We start from the raw sequence: 12,549 nt of genomic DNA, 5'->3' as shown, positions 1-12,549 counted from the left end.
GCTCCATGAGCCCATGGCATCATGAGGACTCTGGCGCCGCCTGAGCGTGTTTCAGGGAGACCCTCTGATCCCCTGATCTGATGAGTTTGGAGTAAGAGCCCTGTTGGGGTTTTTTTTGTTTGGTTGGTTTTTTTTTGGGGGGGTGTGTGTTTGTTTTTTTTGTTTTTTGTTTTTTTTTAAGGCATTACCAAAGCTAACACAGATTGGAAAAGCCTGTCTGTAAGACTGGATGCAAGAAATTCCCACAGGACTCAGCTACTAAGGGAAAGCCAGGAAGGAAGGTGAAATTACACGTTTTTACTGCGATGCCCAGAGTGTCGGAAGAAAGCCTTGATCACACATAAGGTACAAGCTAGGATATCACAGGGTATTGGCCAATGTACATTTCTAACTTCTATCTTGTAGGACACTCTTGTTTGTTCTGTTTGGCAGTGTCATAGTTTTGTCTACATAATTGTTTATTCTGTTTAATGTGGGTTCCGATCGGTCTAACCCGTCAGAGAGCGGTCTTTTCAAGAAGTCACCTCTGGAATGTATATTAAAATATTGGACAGATGTGGGAAGTGAACCCCTTAATGGGAAACAATTAATTGACTACTGTGATCGTTGCTGACCATTGTATATTTGTGAAGACCGAGACGGGGCCAGGGGCAACCGAAGCAGCAGCACTCTGGACAGCCTACCATCCAGAAACAGGCTCCCCCTTGGAAACTTCTCTCCGGCATCTGCTCTGGACACAGCTCTACACGGCAAAGGAGCAGAGATCACCACTCTCTTTCCCTCCTCCTTCGTGGTCCCGTGCGGTCCTGTCATGCTGGTAATTCTGCCTTTCTCTTCAGAGCAAAAGCTAAACGTTTTGTATTATTTTGTTTTATTTTTTCTAAAGAAGTTGCGAAAGGAAGCATAAAGTCTATTGCAGTACTGTGGACCAATGCTACCAGCAGTAATGAGCTATAATTAATAGGCCTGGTGATGACCCTTATTAGCATTACTGTCAGTATAAGTGCTTAAAACTCAAAAGAAGCTTTTTACTGTTATAAATGAATGAAGCCAATCTTTATAAAAAGTAGATATTTTTATTTGGGTTCAATCAATTTAGGGTGAGAAACAATAGGCAAAGCAGCACTGGGTGCACAGAGAGCCTCAGCTCTGCCACAACGCACACCGAGTTCTAAAAGCAGTGTCTCTTATACTCTTTCCATCAGATAGTCGTCCTGCTCTTCTTCCATTGGGTCCTTTGAATAGCTGGGATAGTGTCCTCCTCGCAGTGGATCTTTTGGAAGTTGGAAAGTTTCCACCTCTTGGCACGCTTTCCTCTCATCGGGTCCTTTAGAAGTCTCAGGGTCTCAGCTTTCGGCAGGCTTTTTCTAAACAGCTATTTCATCAGCTCTAGGGGGGCGGTGTTTAAGGAGTGTTTCTAAAAGGCAGCAGGTTTACAGTGTTTCAAGTTAAAGGTTTTTTTTATTTTTAATTTATTCTTACACATTCTCAATTTGATTCCAACATTCACTACAATTACTGTGTATGTCATGGTGATCACAACTCACCCCAGATCCACACAGGGTGCAACAATTACACTTATCATACCACACGCCTATGTTTTCCACATTACTAAAAAAAACAAACCCCAATCCAACCACAAAAGGCCATTAACTAATGCAAAATTCATGGGACGAAAAAAAAACGAAAAACCAAATACATATGTATATGAACACACAGCTGAACACTTGTTTGTGTTACCTTACTATTTAAAAAGGCTACAAAGATGACTTGGAAAAAAAAGAAATATAGGAACAGATGCCAAGTTACATTCTGGGAAAGCAATAATAACAGTAAGAAAGAGGTGCGCAAGATCCACTCAAACAAAAATGTTTAAATCCTCATCTGTGCCTGCTTAACATTTGGAAAGTTAGGACTACCTGCCTATAAGGACACAGCAAGATGTTGCTCTCTTCTAATGTGATAAACAAGCTGAAGTGAAGGAATATAATATTTCTCCATTCCAAAAAATTCAGCTGCAAGAATCTTACCTGATATTAAAAGCAGTAAGTCACTTAGCTACAAAGAAGAGAAAAATACAAAGAAAAATACTGAAATATATTGCAAATAATTATTTAAAGTTGCAAGGATCGGGGAAAAGGACGTTGCAAGCGCACCCGTGTCCCGTGAGCTCCATCCATCAACGGGCACCGGGGTCGGGCACAAGGCAGTGGCACCGCATCCGTGTCCCCGCTGCCCAACCCCACTCTCCCTGCAGAAACACAGCCGCCCCCCCTGTCACGCAAGACACCGTGGGTTCAGCACCGAGACATCCATATGGGTGTTTTTCTGATCCAAGACCAGCCTAGGTGGTGCTTGAAGTGATTTATTTTATCGCTCTCAGGGATATTCATGGCCATAAATTCTCACCGCGGCCTTCTTGTCTCTTTTGTCATCTTAAACATCCTTGGCTGGGCTCAGTGTGCAGCAAGGTCCTGCAAAATGCAGTGCCGTTTCAGGCTGCCTGGAGCTATACCGTGGCTGCTGACCGGTGGAAGGGGACAGGACCCAGCTGAGAGCAGCCACCCTCGGCCTCTGCCTCCCTGTCTCATCGAGCAGAGCCCAGCAAAGCTGGACATAAGTCATGAAACAAGCGCTGTCGTGCTCTGCATCACTCCTTGCAATCCCCTTCACCATTGCTCCAACAGGTAGCCAACTCCGGCTTTTCCACACAAGGTTTATGTTTAAAGCTTGAGAGTTTTAATATTCTTATTTTATGAAATCTCTCATTGGTGAACATCTCTAAAACTCTGATCCACCATGTATCACATTTGTTTGGTTTACGAAGCAAATCTTCAGAGCGTTTTTGAAGCTCTTAAGGTTTTATCCTGTTGTATAAAAAAGCTCTTTACAGACATACTACTCTAGAAGATGACACTTTTTTTGAGAATCATTATTTCTACATTTCCAAGATGGTATGTGACACATTGGCTCTGTCTTAGCCTGATTCTACTAGCCCCAGGGGAATCCAACGTGCACAAAGCAGGCATGAAACACACAACATAAAATACCGTTGGCTCCCAGTAAATAGCTCATGTGTCTCATTTTGTAATTCTCCCCATACGTGTTGAATTTCCCTTCGAACAGATGCGAGCTCTCTGGCCAGGCCAGGAGCTGCAGAGGGCCTGGGAGCTGGCCTCAAGCCGACCTGTGCCAGGCCGGCCGAGGCACCGCACCCTCTGCAGGCACCAGCCAAGTCAAAGAGACGGGGTCTTACCTTTTTGAGAGGAAAAAACTCTACCACAACATTTTTTTAAAAAAAAAGCTGTCATTATGACTAAAAAGATTCGCTGTTTTGTTTTTAAACTGCAAAGTCAAACAACTGATAACATTCCATTATCTTTGCTGAGATTACTGGCATCCCCAAACGTGCTATACTACTCTTACTTTATACCTTATATGCTTTATATCTAATAGGAAGTATACCTTTAGTAAAATTATGGCTTTTTTATTCTTGTTATGCTTAGCCGCACCCTTCCATTTTAAAATTTCTTCTTCTTCATCTATATTCCAGGAAATAGTTATTCAAACACATAAAGATGTTCAAAGTTTGGACTTCTGATTCGCTACAGATTGATATTCTCTAATCTATTTGGCACTGATCTCCTAACAAATCTGCAAAGAAAACAAATGTGTAGAGAAGAGAAAAATGTAGACAGGAAAAATCTGTGCCTGTAATAGGGAAAAAAGACACCTACTAAGTTAGTCGTCCTGCATAATCTGTGTTTTAGCACTTCCATACAATTTAAAATACAGTTTTAGAGCAGGGACATCATTTTCATCCAGGGAGACACAGTTTGAGAAATGACTTCTGATTCTGTGAGGAAAAACTCCTACTTATAATTTACTTAACTGATTGTATTTGCATATCTAGATGCAAATACATTAGGGCTATTAACTTTATTTTTCATCACAGCTTTTTTCTGTTGCTGTTTGATATTTGGGAGAGCACTCCTGGGAGAGGAAAGAGCACCAAGCTCGGGTGTGCTGCTGTGATATTAGGTAATCAGAAGTTCTGGGATGGAGAGGAAGACTTTCAAATACAGTAATAAAACCGCTTCGTCCTCGTAGCGACAACAGTCTCTTGAGGAATGACTGACGTAGGGGACTTAGCTGTGCGATTCAGCCTTCTTCACTGACAAAACAAAACAACTCGCTGATTCTGAATGTCTATGAGGCGAAGGTCATTCCAAGCCTTAGACTTAACGCCCAGCCACATTTATCAAAACTGCAGTGTTTTGAGGAACACAGGCAGGATTTTTTTCACCCTGCATGAATACAGCACTTCAGAGAGCTCCTCAGGCACTTCCAAATACTTAAGAAATGCTGCATAATATCATATAGATGTTTTGGAAGTCCCGGCATAGGTCTCCAAAGCTGCATTCTGTGATTTTAGACCATCATCATCAAAGAGCGATTCTCTCGTTACTATATTAAATAATAGCAGTTCTGCCTTAGATACATTTCTCTCTGTATTGATCCTAGAATGCTTTTTTTTAAAAGACACCTGCATTATGCTTTGGGTTTTTTTCTTCTTTTTTTTTTTTTTTTTTTCTGTCTAGGCTTTCAAAGCAAACAAGAGAGTTCATTTTTTCCATTACCTCTGACTGCTTGCGAGTTGCTTTTCTTGGAGTATTTCACAAAGCCTACAGATATTGCTCTCCAAACCATACTGTCAAGGCTAAAAACAAGAAAACACCAAGAGAGGCAGTGGAGATCTCGAGACACTGGTCTGAACTCTTTCACATCGCAGGAAATAGATTTAGTTTTTCCATATTCCTACCCTTTCTTTGAATTGATGGAAAGAAAATTAAAATCTTCTACAATAAAACTGAAGTACAAGAGCGGCTATGAACATTTTGTCTGATAAGTCATCCCATGGCTTAGATGGTATGATAAAAGAATGCTCAACTAGAATTAAATATGGCATACGGATGTTCGGAACAGCTGGGATGAACTCAGGTTTAGGCAGAGCTTTCATTCATTTGATTATATAGAAACCACTATCAGGTGCTGGGATCGGTGTAACTGAACTGGCTGCATATGCTCACAACTCTTCCTGGATCATGGGAAACTTTTTTCAGTAAGTGCTTTCCCTCATCTGTCCATTATTAGTAGAAAGGTGTGACCGAAAGGAGAAAGTTAGAGAAAATTACAGAAAATTACAAAGCAAAATCCAAAACCAGATTATCTGTTCCTCTCAGCCCTACTGAACTGCTGGAAAACTTCTGCCATTGAAGTAGGAAGTTTCAAGACAAACTCAGAACATTCAACGGTAACAACTCCAAATAGCTCTAGCACACTTAGTAAAATTAGGTTACTCAAAAAAAAAGTACGTGGTATGAAGTTCCTTGAAAACTCAGCAAATCGCAGTGAGCCCATACTGCAGCATATGCTGCCTTCCCCCTTTTTCACCCAAAATATGGGAAGAGGAATGGTTCTCTATAACATCAGTAGAAACCACCGTGAAAGACACTCCAGGAGAGTTAAACCTGATTTAGCGTTTTAATCTCAGAAATCAATAGTCTTATTTGCTAGTAATATTACAGAAAATTACTACTTTGCCCAAACAAGCATCCATAAACTTTTTTCTACTGGAAAACTAGAAACTTTTGCCTGATTTCCTGCAGGGGAGATGAGAGTTGTGGAGGTCTTCCAGAGGCAGAGGATGGCTCCCAGTATTTCACCAAACGCATCCGCAAAGCCACATGCAAACACAGACACACAGGCCCGCTACGCAAAAGATGGAGAGGTAGGATCTGCTCTGCCCCGTCAGACACTGGTGCAGTACCCACCATCTCCCGTCTAAAGCCATCAGAAAACAAGAATAACTACGTGAACCACTGGAAACAAGACCCCATTCAGTCTCACACCTGACCTCAGCTTCAAAATCAATTTTTCATCAATACTTAATAGAGGAACAAACACTGCAGCCTCCAGGTTCTCATTATTTTAAAGTGTTTCAGAGCGCTTAATAAATAAAAATCCTAGCAGTTCAAGTGGGGAAGACTCTTCCTACTACTTCTTCTTTCCTGCCTTCCATCAGTGAGGTGCTGCTGTGTGAACATAACACCTGGAGAATCAGCTCCAGCTGTAGTTTAACTAAAAGTATTTGCAACTTTTAATAAATATCTATAGGATGGAATGACGCCACCTGCTAATTTCTTATCCAATATATCTTTCCCTCCAGCTTCTCATAGATTGCTATTGTTAAAGAGGTCCACATCTCTGCAGTTCTCAAAAGTAAATCTAACACTCATGCTGACAGTGTAAATTAAGGTCTAAAAAAAAATACCAGTGAGAGAGAGGGAAGGGTTTCAGGGAGAAGTGCCAGAGAAATAACCAAATCACCGACTTACATAATACAGATATAAGACACATGTAGCAACTCATCTATATTCACCCTGAGCAGAATTACAGGACAATGGGAGATTCGGTTAGAATAAAAAGCAATCGCACCAGATCCTCAACCATATGATTTCAACAGATCGAAAAATGTATATACGTATATATATATTTACACAGAATAATTACCAGCTAAATGGACCAAGCAGAAATTTCCTGTACAGTTATTATGTATCATTACGTTATCATTACATATCTTTTCAGTAGAGTCAAGACGCATTGTATTTTCCTCTGAATTACGTAGTCCTGACCCCTCTGGAGACCAGGGTGTTGCACTGGGATGCACTGCCTCTCGTCATGTGGAACCACAGCTTTTATGTTACCGAAGTAGGACACACAGCTCGGAGGTGCGGTGATAAGATGTGGGTGTAAAAATGTAAATACCGGTGTTTTAAAGCTAACGCATATCTTATTGTGAACTGAGCCAGAAACTTTTAATTACCGCAGCTTTTCTTATATTTAGTGTATTTAAGTAAAATCATAGCCCATTTCAGAAATGTATCTGCACTAAAAATGTTGACCAAAGAGTATGTCAAGTTTCCTATTCACATCTGTTGCAACAAATGCCTCCCACCAAGACATCTCTTATGTATATGACAGCAGTTATTTATGTGCAAAATTAAACTGATAACAAGGAAATTGTACATTTACACTTTCAGTAATATTTTTCATCATTCTTTGTTCTTTTCGCAATTTAACTGTTCACATGTCTGTTTCTTCCTATCTCAGAATTTCTGACTGTAAAATCTTCATGTTAAGATTTGTTTCTAAGAAAACAGTGTACTTCGCTTCCCAGAACCTGAAATTTGGGCACAACTCAGCTGTGATTTCCAAGCCTGCCTGAAGGCCATCTTATCTCATTATTCTACCTGAAACTAAGTTGAAGTAGTGAGCAGATTCCTCTTACCTGTTTGTGAGCGTGATCATAAGAATTAATGTGATTGTCAGATTCCTGGTATTTATAGTACTGCTTGTCACAGAGTTCACAGTAGAAGTTGGCTTTGAGCGGCCTCCCAGTGCTTAAAGGGGGGACGGGAAAGGTGGGGAGGGACTTTTGATCGGGGTGGGGATAGGACAAGGGGTAACAGTTTTAAACTGAAAGACGGCAGATTTAGATTAAATATAAGGATGAAATTCTTTACTGTAAGGGTGCTTTATTTGCTTGAAAAGCACACGGTAGGAGGTAGGAAATGTTGCTGCCATGTTGGGCAGATACCGGAAAATTAAGGCTCTGGGGCAACCTTATTGTGGCCTTATGAGGGCCCCTTATACGGGGCTTATGAGAGAGACTGAGGGAGACATTTTAACCAGGACCTGTGGTGACAGAACAAGGGATAATGGTTTTAAACTGAGAGAGAGTAGATTTAGATTAGATATACAGAAGAAATTCTTCCCTGTACGGGGCGTGAGGCGCTGGCCCAGGGTGCCCAGAGCAGCTGTGGCTGCCCCCTCCCTGGAAGGGTTCAAGGCCAGGTTGGATGGGGCTGGGAGCCCCCTGGGCTGGGGGAAGGGGGCCCTGCCCGGGGCAGGGGGGTTGGAACTGGATGATCTTTAAGGTCCCTTTCAACTCAAACCATGCTATGATTCTAGGGGTATGAAAGGTGCATACAAAATATAGCACATGGCCATAAAGAACTGAGATGTGTTGCCTGCACTCAGTGTTTTTACAAGTGACCCTGGCCAAACCACTTGCACACATCCATTGCAGTATTTATATGTATCAGAGAACCTGCAAATGAAATCAGTTTTGTTTAAAATAAAATCACCTAATCAGTATACCGTGCTGAGGTCTGCTGCACAGGCTGTGCAAGGGGAGGCAGAGGATGCTCTGATAATCTGCTGAGATCTCTCAGGACACTGCTCTCTCTTCAAGGGGTGCAGAGCAGGCACCTCAGAAAGGGACCAAGTGCTCAGTGACATGAGTCCTGGGGTCCTGACATTCACCCTGAAAATGGTGCTGCAGCTTGAGATCACAGAAGGAGTGGGCAGAGCCAAGCAGTATGGAAAAGGCACTGGATTGTTTGGCAAAGTTGCAGTGTCTCATATTAGCCATAGGTCATATACTTTAGAAGTCTTTTCAAGAAGGACAGAGATCCAGGGACAGCCTTCCTGTCTGTAATCTGCTGGAGCAGCACACTCAGCAGAAGTTCTTTGAGGTCTGTAACACAAATCCTGCCAGGATGCACAGGGGAGACAACTACTTGGCTACTTTAGTCTGTACTTAAAAATAGGAACAAAGCTGCTCCCATGTGCCTCCCACAGAGCCTGGGGTTGCGGGGAGGGGGTGCACAGCATCTGAGAGTGCTCATGGTGTCTGCACCTCTCTCTTCTATTACACTCACAAAGCTGTAACTTCAGGCTACTGAACTTCGGCACAAGGCAATAAGCCACCTTCTCTGGATACCTGAGGTTGGACAGATACCCAAGGACAACCAAGCTGGACTTACAGATGGCAAGAAAAATGTGCGACTGACGCAGTGCAGTGGATGCCGTCACCAGAAGTGGGTAAGTGGACTGCAACAAGCACCAGGACGTACTGTCTCAGCACGGTGCATCTGAGGCCCCTCTGTCATTCTAAACATTAAAAGTTTAGAAACCAAATGGCACAGTATGGGCAGACACCAATGTCAGAATACTGGAGTGGGGATGATAGTGGGAAAGAGAAGTGCAGCTGTGTCAATGGGCCGTCATCTGTCACCTGCAGGATTTAGGGCAGAGTCCAGGTAGCAGAGAGCTGCCGAGGCACAGATCAGGGGGAGGGACCCAACATCCCTGAATGAAAAATCCTGTATCAGGCTTGAAACAAGTTAGGAAACTCAATGGCACCAGGACTTGAAGATGACCTAAGTGGGAAAAAGGAAAGTGGATTAACAAAAATATATATACAGTGGTGGTAACAGGGAGCTGCAATGTATCTTCCTAGGGAATAGTGTGATCAATAGTATTGGAATCTCTTGGGATGGTGTTGATCCTCAAAAGGGAGCTGTTATTCCAAGAAATTCACAAAAGACACTGCTTTTACAAGAACAGCCATTGGTGGATGGAGAGAGAAAGGGATCTGGAATGTTTGCAGATGTATATAATCTCTTCCTAATCAAGACATTATTTAAATCCCACTACCTATTCTGCATTTTAGGGTAACTGAAATGGCAGAGACCTGCTCAAAGGGCTCAGAATGCATTATGTCTAGGTGAGTATATGAAAGAGTTTTTATTGGTGTGTTCATGTTGCTTATTATACTTTGTAAGTATATAAAAATAAGTTGAGAATCTAGGTATAAGTTGTTGAGCCAAAGATTTTTTTCAATGTAACCACAGCATATGCTATATATAAGTCATTGCTTTCAGTGTAAAACAGCATGGTGTACATCAAGGAACTGGTGAAAGCAACTGCACTGTCAGAACAACCTGTGTGTTGTCATTTGTAAAGGAGCTGTAAGCTCTTGCTTTTGTAACGTGCAGGCTCTGATGGCCTTCAAAGAAACAGGATCTGAGACATTTACATGTGCAGTGCATTATATTATTGCATTATATTTTGTTGATCTGCAAACGGAGCTGGACTCCTAGTATGTCTTAATCCTATTGCCCTGTTGACCCCAGCCAATGCTGAAGCTGTGCCAAGGCAGGTGTAGCTTGCATGCAGATGTGGAGGTGCCCAAGTGGAGCTGGAATTCAGTCTCTAAAGAAGGGGTGGCCAACAGACTTGGAACAGAGTTATCTGCTTTCTGCGAAGATACGTCAGGATTTATTTTGAATGATCTAGCTTAGCTGATGACATAAAGACTTTAAGGCTCCTTAGACTGTTAGGGTTAAGAGTGTTGGTGTGAGTCATGTCCCCAGTTTGGAACAAGAGCATTTCTAGAAGAAAGGGAGGTTTGGTGCAGTTAATAATGGTTGGGCCTCCTCTTGAGAAGCGTAAATAAAGTGTTAGCCATAGTATCTATTCACTGCTACCCTCACTGCCTGACCATAACCACATGCCTAACCATAATCTACAGGAAAGTAGATCTCTGAGCTTGTCTCCTACTGATGCAATGACTCCTTCCAAATTCCCAACTTACTCTGCTTTGACAGAGACACAAAGTGATAATCAGAAAGGCATATTCAAAAGGACAGTCATGTTAGCAACAGCATTTTGTCAGACTCCAGGTGTAAATAATTGCATGCTCTTCCCTGAACTATCTATGCAGTTCCAGTTAGACACTGTCTCACAGCATCCTCTCTTAAGATCTGAGGAACTGCATTATCTACTGAAGACATCCTCCCCCTTTCTTCATAAACAGGATGTATTTCAGGAGTAGATGAACTAATCCCATGGATATGCCATGTCCTGGTCTTGAATTATAATGGCTTTGGGATCCTTAGGACTGAGAGGAACATGAGGAAGAGTGTAGGATGAGGTGTCATGAGAGAGTCAGGACTCCGAATTGAATCTAAATATGTAAGAATCCCACTATTTTCCACGCTATAACTGAGGTGAGATTTGCTGGTGTGGAGGTGGGCTAGTAAGGCTGCAGACCCCAGCAGCTCTGACCAACACCCTGTGCCACATCACGTAGGAGCACTCGCCTCGCCACCAGCGACCCTGGTGCACACCCAGCTCCGTGCTTATCAGCATTCACTTCTGCTCGGAGTTTGGTGAGAACAGGTCGGGGTGGGTGTGCAGGGACTTTGGTTTCCACACGAGGGTGCTGTCCACATTGGCAAAGGCCACTCCTCGGGTTTTCTGGTAGAGCATCGCACCAGAGACATCATAGCCAAAGTGACCATCAGGCCTGGTCGGAGCTTTGCCTGCACTTGTTGAACAGGATTTCAGAGGGTGACTCTTTCATAGACTATAACTAGAGGGCTTGTTTGACATCTGAACACAACCTCGTCCTGCTCACAGTGGGCAGCCAGTGGATAAATGATTACTTAAAAAAACCTGGTTTTCTTACTCATAAATATACTGTAATATAAATACTAATCTGTCAGGTGTTCAGCAGCCTATGTTCTATAGTGACAAGTGATTCTTAAGTACCTCAGATCCTAATTATTTCATGAAACAACTTGAAGAAGCCTGATATTTAGAGACTGTGTGTCCATCTTTGTGTTTCTGACCCCTTTGGATGACTCGAGGTACATATCCCCAAGAGACTGGTACCTTTTACGGCTTCAAGGGAACATTCTCTACAGTGGGAATGCGAGGCAGTGTTCAGCACTCAGTCATAGCTCAAAATTCACCATGACTTAGACAACTGATGAGCCATGCATGGGTCAGGGCTCTGCACCAAGGCTTTGTGTTCTGAGTTGCTTTGCTGTGTGGAGCCTTGCAGGTTTGTGCTGTGCTCTGAAGGTGCTGCGGGTCTGTGTGCTGGTGCCTCTCTGGTGATTACACAGTGACTGCTCCTCCTGAGAGGCAGGACTCGAATTACACCTCTGTAAATGAGAGAGTCACAGCTAACCCAAGAAAAAAAAAACAAAAGGTAAATAACACACTGAACACAGCCCCTTCCTTTGCTCCAGTGACCTTAGATATTTTTGTTTCACTCCCTGCACACACTGAAATGAGCAGATTTTTGTTCATGGAAAGCCCAACCCCAATCTTTTGGAAGTGTGTGGGAGTTTTTCACTGATGGCAGTGGGCTTTGGATCAGACCCAGAAAAGCTAACAGTATAAATATAGACGCTGCAGGTCAAGCACTGTTCTAAGTTGGTTTCAGTGATGCCACTCAACAAGCTAAAGGAGCACTGCAGTCCCCCCAAGGGGCTATGATATGGCCAGAGATTCCTGACATGATTATAACTCCAGGGCGTTCATACCTTGTGCAAATATATTCAGGTACATTTGTCCAGGTACTAATCTTGTTCATGGCAACTGGAGCAGAAACTATTTTCAATCCATCAGTATGCTATGAGCTTGAACATGTATTGCTTGAGTGGAATTGAGCATGTGGACTAAAATGTGTAAGTGAAAAAACTAAGTCACTGTATTTGTTTTAAAATTTATAACATTTCTCTCTGCACACGTATTTATAACCATGCTTATCATAATCATGCTGACTACAGCTTTAGAAAAGTCTAGAAATAAAGAGCTGATGGACAGCATTTCAGGAAGATGAGACAA

General features: G+C 42.6%; 1 long non-coding RNA gene across 1 annotated transcript; it reads right to left on the bottom strand.

Annotated features, from left to right (window-relative positions):
• Window positions 1-1,056: 1,056 nt before the first annotated feature.
• Window positions 1,057-2,325, bottom strand: LOC116964232. The gene is made up of 3 exons (XR_004408627.2): window positions 2,157-2,325; window positions 2,031-2,058; window positions 1,057-1,417 (listed from the first exon to the last, which is right to left on the bottom strand). It is a non-coding gene; the product is annotated as an uncharacterized LOC116964232 (long non-coding RNA).
• Window positions 2,326-12,549: the final 10,224 nt, after the last annotated feature.

This window comes from Tyto alba, unplaced genomic scaffold, assembly GCF_018691265.1.
Source record: "Tyto alba isolate M040663 unplaced genomic scaffold, T.alba_DEE_v4.0 Super-Scaffold_20000042, whole genome shotgun sequence".
In the NCBI taxonomy this organism is placed as follows: Eukaryota; Metazoa; Chordata; class Aves; order Strigiformes; family Tytonidae; genus Tyto; species Tyto alba.
This window is presented reverse-complemented; position numbering and strand designations above follow the sequence as displayed.